This window comes from Oncorhynchus tshawytscha, linkage group LG12, assembly GCF_018296145.1.
Source record: "Oncorhynchus tshawytscha isolate Ot180627B linkage group LG12, Otsh_v2.0, whole genome shotgun sequence".
In the NCBI taxonomy this organism is placed as follows: domain Eukaryota; kingdom Metazoa; phylum Chordata; class Actinopteri; order Salmoniformes; family Salmonidae; genus Oncorhynchus; species Oncorhynchus tshawytscha.
This window is the reverse complement of record NC_056440.1, coordinates 66,964,621-66,983,162: the sequence shown is the minus strand read 5'-3', so window position 1 is coordinate 66,983,162 and position 18,542 is coordinate 66,964,621. Positions and strand designations below refer to the sequence as shown.

General features: G+C 44.9%; 10 non-coding genes across 10 annotated transcripts; all 10 read right to left on the bottom strand.

Moving 5' to 3' along the window:
- Nucleotides 1-339: 339 nt before the first annotated feature.
- Nucleotides 340-412, bottom strand: trnar-acg. Its single transcript has one exon. It is a non-coding gene; the product is annotated as a tRNA-Arg (tRNA).
- A 1,592-nt stretch (nt 413-2,004) lies between these two features.
- trnar-acg lies at nt 2,005-2,077 on the bottom strand. Its single transcript has one exon. It is a non-coding gene; the product is annotated as a tRNA-Arg (tRNA).
- A 3,324-nt stretch (nt 2,078-5,401) lies between these two features.
- Nucleotides 5,402-5,474, bottom strand: trnar-acg. Its single transcript has one exon. It is a non-coding gene; the product is annotated as a tRNA-Arg (tRNA).
- A 1,615-nt stretch (nt 5,475-7,089) lies between these two features.
- trnar-acg lies at nt 7,090-7,162 on the bottom strand. The gene has a single exon. It is a non-coding gene; the product is annotated as a tRNA-Arg (tRNA).
- A 1,614-nt stretch (nt 7,163-8,776) lies between these two features.
- Nucleotides 8,777-8,849, bottom strand: trnar-acg. Its single transcript has one exon. It is a non-coding gene; the product is annotated as a tRNA-Arg (tRNA).
- A 1,614-nt stretch (nt 8,850-10,463) lies between these two features.
- trnar-acg lies at nt 10,464-10,536 on the bottom strand. The gene has a single exon. It is a non-coding gene; the product is annotated as a tRNA-Arg (tRNA).
- A 1,614-nt stretch (nt 10,537-12,150) lies between these two features.
- trnar-acg lies at nt 12,151-12,223 on the bottom strand. The gene has a single exon. It is a non-coding gene; the product is annotated as a tRNA-Arg (tRNA).
- Nucleotides 12,224-13,837: 1,614 nt separating this feature from the next.
- On the bottom strand, nt 13,838-13,910 carry trnar-acg. Its single transcript has one exon. It is a non-coding gene; the product is annotated as a tRNA-Arg (tRNA).
- Nucleotides 13,911-15,525: 1,615 nt separating this feature from the next.
- Nucleotides 15,526-15,598, bottom strand: trnar-acg. Its single transcript has one exon. It is a non-coding gene; the product is annotated as a tRNA-Arg (tRNA).
- Nucleotides 15,599-17,212: 1,614 nt separating this feature from the next.
- On the bottom strand, nt 17,213-17,285 carry trnar-acg. The gene has a single exon. It is a non-coding gene; the product is annotated as a tRNA-Arg (tRNA).
- Nucleotides 17,286-18,542: the final 1,257 nt, after the last annotated feature.

Sequence of the window (18,542 nt, the reverse complement as noted above, 5' to 3'; positions counted from 1 at the left end):
GATGCTGTGCTATCAATATAAATCTTTTGAACAAGCACAATATACAAAATACCACAATAATCATGTATACTATGAGTTGATCAATATCAGCAGTGTACTGAACCACACAGTACAAGCATTTTTGTCTGTTTGAGGCCTACAGTACAGTACTTCCAAAAAGTACTATTTCAAAGGCAATTGACGCCCTCTAGTGTCTAAAATATGAAAGATACCTATAGTGGATATTATTTTCTTCTCAGCTTCTGCTGATGTTTTTTTTTAAAAGACAAAAAGACACTCAGCACAAATTGAAAAGATATCGCTCATTTCCAAATCTCACTCAGACATAGACAAAATGCACGAGCTTGCCAGGAGTCGAACCTAGAATCTTCTGATCCGTAGTCAGACGCGTTATCCATTGCGCCACAAGCCCGATACTAATTTCACCCTAACTCTGCTCTAATTGGTCAATTCTTGAAAACGGTAATATGATTGGTTATTATGATCAGATTTGCCTTGAGGGGATTCAAATCATCTGGGCCAGGCGCCCGGTTAGGATATTATTTTCTGAGCACCGTTCAAAGCCCACGGCGAAAGTTGGCTCAAAACAAAAGCGTAATTATGTCTAGTAATGAGTAGGATTCTGATGTGATTGTTTTATTTGTTGAAAACGATCAAATGAAAAGCACAAATTGAAAATTCGCTCATTTCCAAATCACTCATATTTCAAAATGGAAAAGTTAACCTAGAATCTTCTGAATGACGCGTTATCCATTGCGCCACAAGCCCGATACTATGCACCCCTTGTTGACAACAATGATGACGAGCGGTGAGGACCCTCCTCGATTTGCGATAAAGCGTAACAAACTTAACATTTATAAATATTTGTATGAACATGCCAAGATTGAACAACTGAGACATAAACTGAACAAGTTCCACACACATGTGACTAACATAAATGGAATAACGTGTCCCTGAACAAAGGGGGTCAAAATCTAAAGTAACAAAAGTATCTGGTGTCTGGCCACCAGCTGCATTAAGAACTGCAGTGCATCTCCTCCTCATGGACTGCACCAGATTTGCCAGTTCTTGCTATGAGATGTTACCCCACTCTTCCACCAAGGCAACTGCAAGTTCCCTGACATTTCTGGGGGAATGGCCCTAGCCCTCACCCTCCGATCCAACAGGTCCCAGACGTGCTCAATGGGATTGAGATGCGGGTTCTTCGCTGGCCATGGCAGAACACTGACATTCCTGTCTTGCAGGAAATCACACACAGAACGAGCAGTATGGCTGGTGGCATTGTCATGCTGGAGGGTCACGTCAGGATGAGCCTGCAGGAAGGGTACCACATGAGGGGGGAGGATGTCTTCCTTGTAACACACAGCATTGAGATTGCCTGCAATGACAAGCTCAGTCTGATGATGCTTGTGACACACCGCCCCAGACCAGGACGCACCCTCCACCTCCATCCCGCTCCAGAGTACAGGCCTCGGTGTAACACTCATTCCTTCGACAATAAACGCATATCCGACCATCACCCCTGGTGAGACAAAACCGCAACTCGTCAATGAAGAGCACTTTTTGACAGTCCTGTCTGGTCCAGCAAAGGTGGGTTTGTGCCCACGCAGATGAGCAGGGACCCTGGGCATCTTTCTTTTGGTGTTTTTCCGAGTCAGTAGAAAGGCCTCTTTAGTGTCCTAAGTTTTCAAAACTTCTTAATTGCCTACCATCTGTAAGCTGTTAGTGTCTTAATGATGTTCCACATATGCATGTTCATTAATTGTTTATGGTTCATTGAACACGCATGGGAAACAGTGTTTAATCCCATTAAAATGAAGATCTGTGAAGTTATTTGTATTTTTACGAATTATCTTTGAAAGACAAGGTCCTGAAAATGGGAAGTTCATTTTTTTGATGGTTTTATGAGGTATACATTAATGGCGCATGTAGGCAAAGACACTCAGCACAAATTGAAAAGATATCGCTCATTTCCAAATCTCACTCGGACATAGACAAAATGAACGAGCTTGCCAGGAGTAGAACCTAGAATCTTCTGATCCGTAGTCAGACGCGTTATCCATTGCGCCACAAGCCCGATACTAAATTCACCCTAACTCTGCTCTAATTGGTCAATTCTTGATACTTGGTAGCGAGCGCGAATATGATTGGTTATTATGGTTATTAGGCGCATCAGATTTGCGGACATTGAGGGGATTCAAATCATCTGGGCCAGGCGCCCGGTTAGGGTGTTTGGCACAGGGTGAAATTTGGAATCGAACTGCTTCCCGGGCGTGAGCACCGTTCAAAGCCCACGGCGAAAGTCGTCTCAAAACAAAAGTGACGTAATTATGTCGAGTAATGAGTAGGATTCAGTGTTTTCACCTGCAAAAGTGATTGTTTTATTTGTTGAAAACGCGTTATCGGCCTTCCCAATGAAAACGACCTAGAAAATTCGAACATATATTTCATGGAAAAGTTATGTTGAATGTTTCTGGAACACGCACTATGCTGCCTTGTTGACAACATGATCGAGCGGTGAGGACCCTCCTCGCCGATAAAGCGTAACAAACTTAACATTTATAAATATTTGTATGAACATGCCAAGATTGAACAACTGAGACATAAACTGAACAAGTTCCACACACATGTGACTAACATAAATGGAATAACGTGTCCCTGAACAAAGGGGGGTCAATATCAAAGTCAGTATCTGGTGTGTTCACCAGCTGCATTAAGAACTTCAGTGCATCTCCTCCTCATGGACTGCACCAGATTTGCCAGTTCTTGCTATGAGATGTTACCCCACTCTTCCACCAAGGCAACTGCAAGTTCCCGGACATTTCTGGGGAGAATGGCCCTAGCCCTCACCCTCCGATCCAACAGGTCCCAGACGTGCTCAATGGGATTGAGATGCGGGTTCTTCGCTGGCCATGGCAGAACACTGACATTCCTGTCTTGCAGGAAATCACACACAGAACGAGCAGTATGGCTGGTGGCATTGTCATGCTGGAGGGTCACGTCAGGATGAGCCTGCAGGAAGGGTACCACATGAGGGGGGAGGATGTCTTCCTTGTAACACACAGCATTGAGATTGCCTGCAATGACAAGCTCAGTCTGATGATGCTTGTGACACACCGCCCCAGACCAGGACGCACCCTCCACCTCCATCCCGCTCCAGAGTACAGGCCTCGGTGTAACACTCATTCCTTCGACAATAAACGCATATCCGACCATCACCCCTGGTGAGACAAAACCGCAACTCGTCAATGAAGAGCACTTTTTGACAGTCCTGTCTGGTCCAGCAAAGGTGGGTTTGTGCCCACGCAGATGAGCAGGGACCCTGGGCATCTTTCTTGTGGTGTTTTTCCGAGTCATTAGAAAGGCCTCTTTAGTGTCCTAAGTTTTCAAAACTTCTTAATTGCCTACCATCTGTAAGCTGTTAGTGTCTTAATGATGTTCCACATATGCATGTTCTTTAATTGTTTATGGTTCATTGAACACGCATGGGAAACAGTGTTTAATCCCATTAAAATGAAGATCTGTGAAGTTATTTGTATTTTTACAAATTATCTTTGAAAGACAAGGTCCTGAAAATGGCAAGTTCATTTTTTTGATGGTTTTATGAGGTATACATTAATGGCTCATGTAGGCAAAGACACTCAGCACAAATTGAAAAGATAACACTCATTTCCAAATCTCACTCAGACATAGACAACATGAACGAGCTTGTCAGGAGTCGAACCTAGAATCTTCTGATCTGTATTCAGACGCGTTATCCATTGCGCCACAAGCCCGATACTAAATTCACCCTAACTCTGCTCTAATTGGTCAATTCTTGATACTTGGTAGCGGACGGTAATATGATTGGTTATTATGGTTATTAGGCGCATCAGATTTGCGGACATTGAGGGGATTCAAATAATCTGGGCCAGGCGCCCGGTTAGGGTGTTTGGCACAGGGTGAAATTTGGAATCAAACTGCTTCCCGGGCGTGAGCACCGTTCAAAGCCCACGGCGAAAGTTGGCTCAAAACAAAAGTGACGTAATTATGTCTAGTAATGAGTAGGATTCAGTGTTTTCACCTGCAAAAGTGATTGTTTTATTTGTTGAAAACGCGTTATCGGCCTTCCCAATGAAAACGACTTAGAAAATTCGAACATATATTTCATGGAAAAGTTATGTTGAATGTTTCTGGAACACGCACTATGCTGCCTTGTTGACAACATGATCGAGCGGTGAGGACCCTCCTCGCCGATAAAGCGTAACAAACTTAACATTTATAAATATTTGTATGAACATGCCAAGATTGAACAACTGAGACATAAACTGAACAAGTTCCACACACATGTGACTAACATAAATGGAATAACGTGTCCCTGAACAAAGGGGGTCAATATCAAAAGTCAGTATCTGGTGTGTTCACCAGCTGCATTAAGAACTTCAGTGCATCTCCTCCTCATGGACTGCACCAGATTTGCCAGTTCTTGCTATGAGATGTTACCCCACTCTTCCACCAAGGCAACTGCAAGTTCCCGGACATTTCTGGGGAGAATGGCCCTAGCCCTCACCCTCCGATCCAACAGGTCCCAGACGTGCTCAATGGGATTGAGATGCGGGTTCTTCGCTGGCCATGGCAGAACACTGACATTCCTGTCTTGCAGGAAATAACACACAGAACGAGCAGTATGGCTGGTGGCATTGTCATGCTGGAGGGTCACGTCAGGATGAGCCTGCAGGAAGGGTACCACATGAGGGGGAGGATGTCTTCCTTGTAACACACAGCATTGAGATTGCCTGCAATGACAAGCTCAGTCTGATGATGCTTGTGACACACCGCCCCCAGACCAGGACGTACCCTCCACCTCCATCCCGCTCCAGAGTACAGGCCTCGGTGTAACACTCATTCCTTCGACAATAAACGCATATCCGACCATCACCCCTGGTGAGACAAAACCGCAACTCGTCAATGAAGAGCACTTTTGACAGTCCTGTCTGGTCCAGCAAAGGTGGGTTTGTGCCCACGCAGATGAGCAGGGACCCTGGGCATCTTTCTTGTGGTGTTTTTCCGAGTCATTAGAAAGGCCTCTTTAGTGTCCTAAGTTTTCAAAACTTCTTAATTGCCTACCATCTGTAAGCTGTTAGTGTCTTAATGATGTTCCACATATGCATGTTCTTTAATTGTTTATGGTTCATTGAACACGCATGGGAAACAGTGTTTAATCCCATTAAAATGAAGATCTGTGAAGTTATTTGTATTTTTACAAATTATCTTTGAAAGACAAGGTCCTGAAAATGGGAAGTTCATTTTTTTGATGGTTTTATGAGGTATACATTAATGGCGCATGTAGGCAAAGACACTCAGCACAAATTGAAAAGATATCACTCATTTCCAAATCTCACTCAGACATAGACAAAATGCCCGAGCTTGCCAGGAGTCGAACCTAGAATCTTCTGATCCGTAGTCAGACGCGTTATCCATTGCGCCACAAGCCCGATACTAAATTCACCCTAACTCTGCTCTAATTGGTCAATTCTTGATACTTGGTAGCGGACGGTAATATGATTGGTTATTATGGTTATTAGGCGCATCAGATTTGCGGACATTGAGGGGATTCAAATCATCTGGGCCAGGCGCCCGGTTAGGGTGTTTGGCACAGGGTGAAATTTGGAATCGAACTGCTTCCCGGGCGTGAGCACCGTTCAAAGCCCACGGCGAAAGTCGTCTCAAAACAAAAGTGACGTAATTATGTCGAGTAATGAGTAGGATTCAGTGTTTTCACCTGCAAAAGTGATTGTTTTATTTGTTGAAAACGCGTTATCGGCCTTCCCAATGAAAACGACTTAGAAAATTCGAACATATATTTCATGGAAAAGTTATGTTGAATGTTTCTGGAACACGCACTATGCTGCCTTGTTGACAACATGATCGAGCGGTGAGGACCCTCCTCGCCGATAAAGCGTAACAAACTTAACATTTATAAATATTTGTATGAACATGCCAAGATTGAACAACTGAGACATAAACTGAACAAGTTCCACACACATGTGACTAACATAAATGGAATAACGTGTCCCTGAACAAAGGGGGGTCAATATCAAAAGTCAGTATCTGGTGTGTTCACCAGCTGCATTAAGAACTTCAGTGCATCTCCTCCTCATGGACTGCACCAGATTTGCCAGTTCTTGCTATGAGATGTTACCCCACTCTTCCACCAAGGCAACTGCAAGTTCCCGGACATTTCTGGGGAGAATGGCCCTAGCCCTCACCCTCCGATCCAACAGGTCCCAGACGTGCTCAATGGGATTGAGATGCGGGTTCTTCGCTGGCCATGGCAGAACACTGACATTCCTGTCTTGCAGGAAATCACACACAGAACGAGCAGTATGGCTGGTGGCATTGTCATGCTGGAGGGTCACGTCAGGATGAGCCTGCAGGAAGGGTACCACATGAGGGGGGAGGATGTCTTCCTTGTAACACACAGCATTGAGATTGCCTGCAATGACAAGCTCAGTCTGATGATGCTTGTGACACACAGCCCCAGACCAGGACGTACCCTCCACCTCCATCCCGCTCCAGAGTACAGGCCTCATTCCTTCGACAATAAACGCATATCCGACCATCACCCCTGGTGAGACAAAACCGCAACTCGTCAATGAAGAGCACTTTTTGACAGTCCTGTCTGGTCCAGCAAAGGTGGGTTTGTGCCCACGCAGATGAGCAGGGACCCTGGGCATCTTTCTTTTGGTGTTTTTCCGAGTCAGTAGAAAGGCCTCTTTAGTGTCCTAAGTTTTCAAAACTTCTTAATTGCCTACCATCTGTAAGCTGTTAGTGTCTTAATGATGTTCCACATATGCATGTTCTTTAATTGTTTATGGTTCATTGAACACGCATGGGAAACAGTGTTTAATCCCATTAAAATGAAGATCTGTGAAGTTATTTGTATTTTTACAAATTATCTTTGAAAGACAAGGTCCTGAAAATGGCAAGTTCATTTTTTTGATGGTTTTATGAGGTATACATTAATGGCGCATGTAGGCAAAGACACTCAGCACAAATTGAAAAGATATCGCTCATTTCCAAATCTCACTCAGACATAGACAAAATGCCCGAGCTTGCCAGGAGTCGAACCTAGAATCTTCTGATCCGTAGTCAGACGCGTTATCCATTGCGCCACAAGCCCGATACTAAATTCACCCTAACTCTGCTCTAATTGGTCAATTCTTGATACTTGGTAGCGGACGGTAATATGATTGGTTATTATGGTTATTAGGCGCATCAGATTTGCGGACATTGAGGGGATTCAAATCATCTGGGCCAGGCGCCCGGTTAGGGTGTTTGGCACAGGGTGAAATTTGGAATCGAACTGCTTCCCGGGCGTGAGCACCGTTCAAAGCCCACGGCGAAAGTCGTCTCAAAACAAAAGTGACGTAATTATGTCGAGTAATGAGTAGGATTCAGTGTTTTCACCTGCAAAAGTGATTGTTTTATTTGTTGAAAACGCGTTATCGGCCTTCCCAATGAAAACGACTTAGAAAATTCGAACATATATTTCATGGAAAAGTTATGTTGAATGTTTCTGGAACACGCACTATGCTGCCTTGTTGACAACATGATCGAGCGGTGAGGACCCTCCTCGCCGATAAAGCGTAACAAACTTAACATTTATAAATATTTGTATGAACATGCCAAGATTGAACAACTGAGACATAAACTGAACAAGTTCCACACACATGTGACTAACATAAATGGAATAACGTGTCCCTGAACAAAGGGGGTCAATATCAAAAGTCAGTATCTGGTGTGTTCACCAGCTGCATTAAGAACTTCAGTGCATCTCCTCCTCATGGACTGCACCAGATTTGCCAGTTCTTGCTATGAGATGTTACCCCACTCTTCCACCAAGGCAACTGCAAGTTCCCGGACATTTCTGGGGAGAATGGCCCTAGCCCTCACCCTCCGATCCAACAGGTCCCAGACGTGCTCAATGGGATTGAGATGCGGGTTCTTCGCTGGCCATGGCAGAACACTGACATTCCTGTCTTGCAGGAAATCACACACAGAACGAGCAGTATGGCTGGTGGCATTGTCATGCTGGAGGGTCACGTCAGGATGAGCCTGCAGGAAGGGTACCACATGAGGGGGGAGGATGTCTTCCTTGTAACACACAGCATTGAGATTGCCTGCAATGACAAGCTCAGTCTGATGATGCTTGTGACACACAGCCCCAGACCAGGACGTACCCTCCACCTCCATCCCGCTCCAGAGTACAGGCCTCATTCCTTCGACAATAAACGCATATCCGACCATCACCCCTGGTGAGACAAAACCGCAACTCGTCAATGAAGAGCACTTTTTGACAGTCCTGTCTGGTCCAGCAAAGGTGGGTTTGTGCCCACGCAGATGAGCAGGGACCCTGGGCATCTTTCTTTTGGTGTTTTTCCGAGTCAGTAGAAAGGCCTCTTTAGTGTCCTAAGTTTTCAAAACTTCTTAATTGCCTACCATCTGTAAGCTGTTAGTGTCTTAATGATGTTCCACATATGCATGTTCTTTAATTGTTTATGGTTCATTGAACACGCATGGGAAACAGTGTTTAATCCCATTAAAATGAAGATCTGTGAAGTTATTTGTATTTTTACAAATTATCTTTGAAAGACAAGGTCCTGAAAATGGCAAGTTCATTTTTTTGATGGTTTTATGAGGTATACATTAATGGCGCATGTAGGCAAAGACACTCAGCACAAATTGAAAAGATATCGCTCATTTCCAAATCTCACTCAGACATAGACAAAATGCCCGAGCTTGCCAGGAGTCGAACCTAGAATCTTCTGATCCGTAGTCAGACGCGTTATCCATTGCGCCACAAGCCCGATACTAAATTCACCCTAACTCTGCTCTAATTGGTCAATTCTTGATACTTGGTAGCGGACGGTAATATGATTGGTTATTATGGTTATTAGGCGCATCAGATTTGCGGACATTGAGGGGATTCAAATCATCTGGGCCAGGCGCCCGGTTAGGGTGTTTGGCACAGGGTGAAATTTGGAATCGAACTGCTTCCCGGGCGTGAGCACCGTTCAAAGCCCACGGCGAAAGTCGTCTCAAAACAAAAGTGACGTAATTATGTCGAGTAATGAGTAGGATTCAGTGTTTTCACCTGCAAAAGTGATTGTTTTATTTGTTGAAAACGCGTTATCGGCCTTCCCAATGAAAACGACTTAGAAAATTCGAACATATATTTCATGGAAAAGTTATGTTGAATGTTTCTGGAACACGCACTATGCTGCCTTGTTGACAACATGATCGAGCGGTGAGGACCCTCCTCGCCGATAAAGCGTAACAAACTTAACATTTATAAATATTTGTATGAACATGCCAAGATTGAACAACTGAGACATAAACTGAACAAGTTCCACACACATGTGACTAACATAAATGGAATAACGTGTCCCTGAACAAAGGGGGTCAATATCAAAAGTCAGTATCTGGTGTGTTCACCAGCTGCATTAAGAACTTCAGTGCATCTCCTCCTCATGGACTGCACCAGATTTGCCAGTTCTTGCTATGAGATGTTACCCCACTCTTCCACCAAGGCAACTGCAAGTTCCCGGACATTTCTGGGGAGAATGGCCCTAGCCCTCACCCTCCGATCCAACAGGTCCCAGACGTGCTCAATGGGATTGAGATGCGGGTTCTTCGCTGGCCATGGCAGAACACTGACATTCCTGTCTTGCAGGAAATCACACACAGAACGAGCAGTATGGCTGGTGGCATTGTCATGCTGGAGGGTCACGTCAGGATGAGCCTGCAGGAAGGGTACCACATGAGGGGGGAGGATGTCTTCCTTGTAACACACAGCATTGAGATTGCCTGCAATGACAAGCTCAGTCTGATGATGCTTGTGACACACAGCCCCAGACCAGGACGTACCCTCCACCTCCATCCCGCTCCAGAGTACAGGCCTCATTCCTTCTACAATAAACGCATATCCGACCATCACCCCTGGTGAGACAAAACCGCAACTCGTCAATGAAGAGCACTTTTTGACAGTCCTGTCTGGTCCAGCAAAGGTGGGTTTGTGCCCACGCAGATGAGCAGGGACCCTGGGCATCTTTCTTTTGGTGTTTTTCCGAGTCAGTAGAAAGGCCTCTTTAGTGTCCTAAGTTTTCAAAACTTCTTAATTGCCTACCATCTGTAAGCTGTTAGTGTCTTAATGATGTTCCACATATGAATGTTCTTTAATTGTTTATGGTTCATTGAACACGCATGGGAAACAGTGTTTAATCCCATTAAAATGAAGATCTGTGAAGTTATTTGTATTTTTACAAATTATCTTTGAAAGACAAGGTCCTGAAAATGGCAAGTTCATTTTTTTGATGGTTTTATGAGGTATACATTAATGGCGCATGTAGGCAAAGACACTCAGCACAAATTGAAAAGATATCGCTCATTTCCAAATCTCACTCAGACATAGACAAAATGCCCGAGCTTGCCAGGAGTCGAACCTAGAATCTTCTGATCCGTAGTCAGACGCGTTATCCATTGCGCCACAAGCCCGATACTAAATTCACCCTAACTCTGCTCTAATTGGTCAATTCTTGATACTTGGTAGCGGACGGTAATATGATTGGTTATTATGGTTATTAGGCGCATCAGATTTGCGGACATTGAGGGGATTCAAATCATCTGGGCCAGGCGCCCGGTTAGGGTGTTTGGCACAGGGTGAAATTTGGAATCGAACTGCTTCCCGGGCGTGAGCACCGTTCAAAGCCCACGGCGAAAGTCGTCTCAAAACAAAAGTGACGTAATTATGTCGAGTAATGAGTAGGATTCAGTGTTTTCACCTGCAAAAGTGATTGTTTTATTTGTTGAAAACGCGTTATCGGCCTTCCCAATGAAAACGACTTAGAAAATTCGAACATATATTTCATGGAAAAGTTATGTTGAATGTTTCTGGAACACGCACTATGCTGCCTTGTTGACAACATGATCGAGCGGTGAGGACCCTCCTCGCCGATAAAGCGTAACAAACTTAACATTTATAAATATTTGTATGAACATGCCAAGATTGAACAACTGAGACATAAACTGAACAAGTTCCACACACATGTGACTAACATAAATGGAATAACGTGTCCCTGAACAAAGGGGGGTCAATATCAAAAGTCAGTATCTGGTGTGTTCACCAGCTGCATTAAGAACTTCAGTGCATCTCCTCCTCATGGACTGCACCAGATTTGCCAGTTCTTGCTATGAGATGTTACCCCACTCTTCCACCAAGGCAACTGCAAGTTCCCGGACATTTCTGGGGAGAATGGCCCTAGCCCTCACCCTCCGATCCAACAGGTCCCAGACGTGCTCAATGGGATTGAGATGCGGGTTCTTCGCTGGCCATGGCAGAACACTGACATTCCTGTCTTGCAGGAAATCACACACAGAACGAGCAGTATGGCTGGTGGCATTGTCATGCTGGAGGGTCACGTCAGGATGAGCCTGCAGGAAGGGTACCACATGAGGGGGGAGGATGTCTTCCTTGTAACACACAGCATTGAGATTGCCTGCAATGACAAGCTCAGTCTGATGATGCTTGTGACACACAGCCCCAGACCAGGACGTACCCTCCACCTCCATCCCGCTCCAGAGTACAGGCCTCATTCCTTCGACAATAAACGCATATCCGACCATCACCCCTGGTGAGACAAAACCGCAACTCGTCAATGAAGAGCACTTTTTGACAGTCCTGTCTGGTCCAGCAAAGGTGGGTTTGTGCCCACGCAGATGAGCAGGGACCCTGGGCATCTTTCTTTTGGTGTTTTTCCGAGTCAGTAGAAAGGCCTCTTTAGTGTCCTAAGTTTTCAAAACTTCTTAATTGCCTACCATCTGTAAGCTGTTAGTGTCTTAATGATGTTCCACATATGATGTTCTTTAATTGTTTATGGTTCATTGAACACGCATGGGAAACAGTGTTTAATCCCATTAAAATGAAGATCTGTGAAGTTATTTGTATTTTTACAAATTATCTTTGAAAGACAAGGTCCTGAAAATGGCAAGTTCATTTTTTTGATGGTTTTATGAGGTATACATTAATGGCGCATGTAGGCAAAGACACTCAGCACAAATTGAAAAGATATCGCTCATTTCCAAATCTCACTCAGACATAGACAAAATGCCCGAGCTTGCCAGGAGTCGAACCTAGAATCTTCTGATCCGTAGTCAGACGCGTTATCCATTGCGCCACAAGCCCGATACTAAATTCACCCTAACTCTGCTCTAATTGGTCAATTCTTGATACTTGGTAGCGGACGGTAATATGATTGGTTATTATGGTTATTAGGCGCATCAGATTTGCGGACATTGAGGGGATTCAAATCATCTGGGCCAGGCGCCCGGTTAGGGTGTTTGGCACAGGGTGAAATTTGGAATCGAACTGCTTCCCGGGCGTGAGCACCGTTCAAAGCCCACGGCGAAAGTCGTCTCAAAACAAAAGTGACGTAATTATGTCGAGTAATGAGTAGGATTCAGTGTTTTCACCTGCAAAAGTGATTGTTTTATTTGTTGAAAACGCGTTATCGGCCTTCCCAATGAAAACGACTTAGAAAATTCGAACATATATTTCATGGAAAAGTTATGTTGAATGTTTCTGGAACACGCACTATGCTGCCTTGTTGACAACATGATCGAGCGGTGAGGACCCTCCTCGCCGATAAAGCGTAACAAACTTAACATTTATAAATATTTGTATGAACATGCCAAGATTGAACAACTGAGACATAAACTGAACAAGTTCCACACACATGTGACTAACATAAATGGAATAACGTGTCCCTGAACAAAGGGGGTCAATATCAAAAGTCAGTATCTGGTGTGTTCACCAGCTGCATTAAGAACTTCAGTGCATCTCCTCCTCATGGACTGCACCAGATTTGCCAGTTCTTGCTATGAGATGTTACCCCACTCTTCCACCAAGGCAACTGCAAGTTCCCGGACATTTCTGGGGAGAATGGCCCTAGCCCTCACCCTCCGATCCAACAGGTCCCAGACGTGCTCAATGGGATTGAGATGCGGGTTCTTCGCTGGCCATGGCAGAACACTGACATTCCTGTCTTGCAGGAAATCACACACAGAACGAGCAGTATGGCTGGTGGCATTGTCATGCTGGAGGGTCACGTCAGGATGAGCCTGCAGGAAGGGTACCACATGAGGGGGGAGGATGTCTTCCTTGTAACACACAGCATTGAGATTGCCTGCAATGACAAGCTCAGTCTGATGATGCTTGTGACACACAGCCCCAGACCAGGACGTACCCTCCACCTCCATCCCGCTCCAGAGTACAGGCCTCATTCCTTCTACAATAAACGCATATCCGACCATCACCCCTGGTGAGACAAAACCGCAACTCGTCAATGAAGAGCACTTTTTGACAGTCCTGTCTGGTCCAGCAAAGGTGGGTTTGTGCCCACGCAGATGAGCAGGGACCCTGGGCATCTTTCTTTTGGTGTTTTTCCGAGTCAGTAGAAAGGCCTCTTTAGTGTCCTAAGTTTTCAAAACTTCTTAATTGCCTACCATCTGTAAGCTGTTAGTGTCTTAATGATGTTCCACATATGAATGTTCTTTAATTGTTTATGGTTCATTGAACACGCATGGGAAACAGTGTTTAATCCCATTAAAATGAAGATCTGTGAAGTTATTTGTATTTTTACAAATTATCTTTGAAAGACAAGGTCCTGAAAATGGCAAGTTCATTTTTTTGATGGTTTTATGAGGTATACATTAATGGCGCATGTAGGCAAAGACACTCAGCACAAATTGAAAAGATATCGCTCATTTCCAAATCTCACTCAGACATAGACAAAATGCCCGAGCTTGCCAGGAGTCGAACCTAGAATCTTCTGATCCGTAGTCAGACGCGTTATCCATTGCGCCACAAGCCCGATACTAAATTCACCCTAACTCTGCTCTAATTGGTCAATTCTTGATACTTGGTAGCGGACGGTAATATGATTGGTTATTATGGTTATTAGGCGCATCAGATTTGCGGACATTGAGGGGATTCAAATCATCTGGGCCAGGCGCCCGGTTAGGGTGTTTGGCACAGGGTGAAATTTGGAATCGAACTGCTTCCCGGGCGTGAGCACCGTTCAAAGCCCACGGCGAAAGTCGTCTCAAAACAAAAGTGACGTAATTATGTCGAGTAATGAGTAGGATTCAGTGTTTTCACCTGCAAAAGTGATTGTTTTATTTGTTGAAAACGCGTTATCGGCCTTCCCAATGAAAACGACTTAGAAAATTCGAACATATATTTCATGGAAAAGTTATGTTGAATGTTTCTGGAACACGCACTATGCTGCCTTGTTGACAACATGATCGAGCGGTGAGGACCCTCCTCGCCGATAAAGCGTAACAAACTTAACATTTATAAATATTTGTATGAACATGCCAAGATTGAACAACTGAGACATAAACTGAACAAGTTCCACACACATGTGACTAACATAAATGGAATAACGTGTCCCTGAACAAAGGGGGGTCAATATCAAAAGTCAGTATCTGGTGTGTTCACCAGCTGCATTAAGAACTTCAGTGCATCTCCTCCTCATGGACTGCACCAGATTTGCCAGTTCTTGCTATGAGATGTTACCCCACTCTTCCACCAAGGCAACTGCAAGTTCCCGGACATTTCTGGGGAGAATGGCCCTAGCCCTCACCCTCCGATCCAACAGGTCCCAGACGTGCTCAATGGGATTGAGATGCGGGTTCTTCGCTGGCCATGGCAGAACACTGACATTCCTGTCTTGCAGGAAATCACACACAGAACGAGCAGTATGGCTGGTGGCATTGTCATGCTGGAGGGTCACGTCAGGATGAGCCTGCAGGAAGGGTACCACATGAGGGGGGAGGATGTCTTCCTTGTAACACACAGCATTGAGATTGCCTGCAATGACAAGCTCAGTCTGATGATGCTTGTGACACACAGCCCCAGACCAGGACGTACCCTCCACCTCCATCCCGCTCCAGAGTACAGGCCTCATTCCTTCGACAATAAACGCATATCCGACCATCACCCCTGGTGAGACAAAACCGCAACTCGTCAATGAAGAGCACTTTTTGACAGTCCTGTCTGGTCCAGCAAAGGTGGGTTTGTGCCCACGCAGATGAGCAGGGACCCTGGGCATCTTTTTTTTGGTGTTTTTCCGAGTCAGTAGAAAGGCCTCTTTAGTGTCCTAAGTTTTCAAAACTTCTTAATTGCCTACCATCTGTAAGCTGTTAGTGTCTTAATGATGTTCCACATATGCATGTTCTTTAATTGTTTATGGTTCATTGAACACGCATGGGAAACAGTGTTTAATCCCATTAAAATGAAGATCTGTGAAGTTATTTGTATTTTTACAAATTATCTTTGAAAGACAAGGTCCTGAAAATGGCAAGTTCATTTTTTTGATGGTTTTATGAGGTATACATTAATGGCGCATGTAGGCAAAGACACTCAGCACAAATTGAAAAGATATCGCTCATTTCCAAATCTCACTCAGACATAGACAAAATGCCCGAGCTTGCCAGGAGTCGAACCTAGAATCTTCTGATCCGTAGTCAGACGCGTTATCCATTGCGCCACAAGCCCGATACTAAATTCACCCTAACTCTGCTCTAATTGGTCAATTCTTGATACTTGGTAGCGGACGGTAATATGATTGGTTATTATGGTTATTAGGCGCATCAGATTTGCGGACATTGAGGGGATTCAAATCATCTGGGCCAGGCGCCCGGTTAGGGTGTTTGGCACAGGGTGAAATTTGGAATCGAACTGCTTCCCGGGCGTGAGCACCGTTCAAAGCCCACGGCGAAAGTCGTCTCAAAACAAAAGTGACGTAATTATGTCGAGTAATGAGTAGGATTCAGTGTTTTCACCTGCAAAAGTGATTGTTTTATTTGTTGAAAACGCGTTATCGGCCTTCCCAATGAAAACGACTTAGAAAATTCGAACATATATTTCATGGAAAAGTTATGTTGAATGTTTCTGGAACACGCACTATGCTGCCTTGTTGACAACATGATCGAGCGGTGAGGACCCTCCTCGCCGATAAAGCGTAACAAACTTAACATTTATAAATATTTGTATGAACATGCCAAGATTGAACAACTGAGACATAAACTGAACAAGTTCCACACACATGTGACTAACATAAATGGAATAACGTGTCCCTGAACAAAGGGGGTCAATATCAAAAGTCAGTATCTGGTGTGTTCACCAGCTGCATTAAGAACTTCAGTGCATCTCCTCCTCATGGACTGCACCAGATTTGCCAGTTCTTGCTATGAGATGTTACCCCACTCTTCCACCAAGGCAACTGCAAGTTCCCGGACATTTCTGGGGAGAATGGCCCTAGCCCTCACCCTCCGATCCAACAGGTCCCAGACGTGCTCAATGGGATTGAGATGCGGGTTCTTCGCTGGCCATGGCAGAACACTGACATTCCTGTCTTGCAGGAAATCACACACAGAACGAGCAGTATGGCTGGTGGCATTGTCATGCTGGAGGGTCACGTCAGGATGAGCCTGCAGGAAGGGTACCACATGAGGGGGGAGGATGTCTTCCTTGTAACACACAGCATTGAGATTGCCTGCAATGACAAGCTCAGTCTGATGATGCTTGTGACACACAGCCCCAGACCAGGACGTACCCTCCACCTCCATCCCGCTCCAGAGTACAGGCCTCATTCCTTCTACAATAAACGCATATCCGACCATCACCCCTGGTGAGACAAAACCGCAACTCGTCAATGAAGAGCACTTTTTGACAGTCCTGTCTGGTCCAGCAAAGGTGGGTTTGTGCCCACGCAGATGAGCAGGGACCCTGGGCATCTTTCTTTTGGTGTTTTTCCGAGTCAGTAGAAAGGCCTCTTTAGTGTCCTAAGTTTTCAAAACTTCTTAATTGCCTACCATCTGTAAGCTGTTAGTGTCTTAATGATGTTCCACATATGCATGTTCTTTAATTGTTTATGGTTCATTGAACACGCATGGGAAACAGTGTTTAATCCCATTAAAATGAAGATCTGTGAAGTTATTTGTATTTTTACAAATTATCTTTGAAAGACAAGGTCCTGAAAATGGCAAGTTCATTTTTTTGATGGTTTTATGAGGTATACATTAATGGCGCATGTAGGCAAAGACACTCAGCACAAATTGAAAAGATATCGCTCATTTCCAAATCTCACTCAGACATAGACAAAATGCCCGAGCTTGCCAGGAGTCGAACCTAGAATCTTCTGATCCGTAGTCAGACGCGTTATCCATTGCGCCACAAGCCCGATACTAAATTCACCCTAACTCTGCTCTAATTGGTCAATTCTTGATACTTGGTAGCGGACGGTAATATGATTGGTTATTATGGTTATTAGGCGCATCAGATTTGCGGACATTGAGGGGATTCAAATCATCTGGGCCAGGCGCCCGGTTAGGGTGTTTGGCACAGGGTGAAATTTGGAATCGAACTGCTTCCCGGGCGTGAGCACCGTTCAAAGCCCACGGCGAAAGTCGTCTCAAAACAAAAGTGACGTAATTATGTCGAGTAATGAGTAGGATTCAGTGTTTTCACCTGCAAAAGTGATTGTTTTATTTGTTGAAAACGCGTTATCGGCCTTCCCAATGAAAACGACTTAGAAAATTCGAACATATATTTCATGGAAAAGTTATGTTGAATGTTTCTGGAACACGCACTATGCTGCCTTGTTGACAACATGATCGAGCGGTGAGGACCCTCCTCGCCGATAAAGCGTAACAAACTTAACATTTATAAATATTTGTATGAACATGCCAAGATTGAACAACTGAGACATAAACTGAACAAGTTCCACACACATGTGACTAACATAAATGGAATAACGTGTCCCTGAACAAAGGGGGTCAATATCAAAAGTCAGTATCTGGTGTGTTCACCAGCTGCATTAAGAACTTCAGTGCATCTCCTCCTCATGGACTGCACCAGATTTGCCAGTTCTTGCTATGAGATGTTACCCCACTCTTCCACCAAGGCAACTGCAAGTTCCCGGACATTTCTGGGGAGAATGGCCCTAGCCCTCACCCTCCGATCCAACAGGTCCCAGACGTGCTCAATGGGATTGAGATGCGGGTTCTTCGCTGGCCATGGCAGAACACTGACATTCCTGTCTTGCAGGAAATCACACACAGAACGAGCAGTATGGCTGGTGGCATTGTCATGCTGGAGGGTCACGTCAGGATGAGCCTGCAGGAAGGGTACCACATGAGGGGGAGGATGTCTTCCCTTGTAACACACAGCATTGAGATTGCCTGCAATGACAAGCTCAGTCTGATGATGCTTGTGACACACAGCCCCAGACCAGGACGTACCCTCCACCTCCATCCCGCTCCAGAGTACAGGCCTCATTCCTTCTACAATAAACGCATATCCGACCATCACCCCTGGTGAGACAAAACCGCAACTCGTCAATGAAGAGCACTTTTTGACAGTCCTGTCTGGTCCAGCAAAGGTGGGTTTGTGCCCACGCAGATGAGCAGGGACCCTGGGCATCTTTCTTTTGGTGTTT